This window comes from Sinocyclocheilus rhinocerous, unplaced genomic scaffold, assembly GCF_001515625.1.
Source record: "Sinocyclocheilus rhinocerous isolate Xijiao unplaced genomic scaffold, SAMN03320098_v1.1 scaffold94, whole genome shotgun sequence".
Classification (NCBI taxonomy): Eukaryota; Metazoa; Chordata; class Actinopteri; order Cypriniformes; family Cyprinidae; genus Sinocyclocheilus; species Sinocyclocheilus rhinocerous.
In genome coordinates, this window is record NW_015659396.1 from 50586 (window position 1) to 52144 (window position 1559).

The 1559-nt window shown below is 31.4% G+C and overlaps 1 protein-coding gene across 1 annotated transcript in view; it reads right to left on the reverse strand.

Moving 5' to 3' along the window:
* Positions 1–1559, reverse strand: part of LOC107723777 (receptor-type tyrosine-protein phosphatase mu-like) — a gene marked incomplete at its 3' end in the record, with an annotated part of 134985 nt that overhangs the window by 50031 nt on the left and 83395 nt on the right. The window lies entirely within an intron of this gene.

Genomic DNA, 1559 nt, shown 5'->3' on the forward strand with positions numbered 1-1559 from the left:
ACACACACACACACACACACTCACACAAACACACACACTCACAGCGCTGCAGAACACGTCTGAACTGAACAAGTGAGACAGAGATGGAGGAAGATATCAAAGACAGCTGAGAGTCCAAACAGCTGATAAAAACATCACAATAATCCACAAGTAATCCACAGCCACCCATTCACTGCAGAGCATCCATTGCTGAGACACTGATGCAGTGCTACATTTCTCCAAACCTGATGAAGAAACAAACTCATCACATTACACAACTGCGATCATAAGTTTACTTTTCTGGAAAACATGTGAATATCTTCTGCAGCTTTGAATCAAATAAGAAAAAATATATATATTTAAAACATAGCGAGCCCTGTCATATGTTGTTTAATTAGTTCCGAATGATCTTCCAGCACAGAGGCGGTGATTTAAAGCCGTGTTAATCAGTGTAGAGTCTCAGCGCTCTGTCCATCAGTTCAGCCTAACGACTCCAGCAGCAGATCCTAACGAGCGCTCGACGTCTTCTCCTTCTTCACAATAGTGCGTTCGGCCCAATTAGTGCTGCGGTGTTCCTCGACTGTCTGATAAAGGCCAAGCTCAGCGTCTGATTGGATGAGAGACACACATCTGCTCTAATGACCCTAACGACCCGCTACACATCACATGACCCCACATCACACCCAACAGATGCATGAACACTAATGCACTAATTTACAGTAAGGTCTCATTCATTAACATTAGTCAATGCATTGGTTAACATGAACTATGAGCAATATGTGTTTTACATGAATTAACCTTTGTTAACAGTGCTATTTTAGTATCTTTGAGATGCTATTGCAGATTTTAATTAATATTATGAATCAGTTTTTATTGTTTATATACCTTACCAAATACAGTAAGAATAAAGGGTTTAAAACCACATTATATGTAACAAATTATATACACATTATATGATATAACTCACATTATATGTAACAAATATTTGTAAAATATTGACAAATTTATTTATTTATTTTTTGCAAGTAAAAACAATAAATTAACTTAGTTAACCAATTAAGTTTTACTGTAGCATTTTACTGTAAAAGTTAAACACATTTTTGCTAACGCTTTACAATAAGGTTTCACTTGTTAACATTAGTTAAATACATTAGTCAATATGAACTAACAATAAACAATACTTGTGCCGCATTTATTAGTCTTAGTTAATGTTAATTTTAACATTTACTAATATGTTTTTTAATTAGAAAATAAAATGAATAAAAATAAATAATTAAAAATGTCTATCTGTGTGGGAAAAATAAAATTAAAAATATTTTTTGTATTTAAATAATTAAATATTTGTATTAAAATAATTAAATAAATAAAAAAATATTATAAATTATTTCAGTTAATGCACTGTGAACAAGCAATGACATTTTTTGTATTGCCTAACATTAACAAAGGTAAATAAATTATATATATATACATTTACTAATGTTAACAGACCTTACTGTAAAGTATTACCACATTTTACCATATTACCACATGAACAAACAATGTATTTTTTTTTGTCTAACATTGACAAGACTATTAAATGT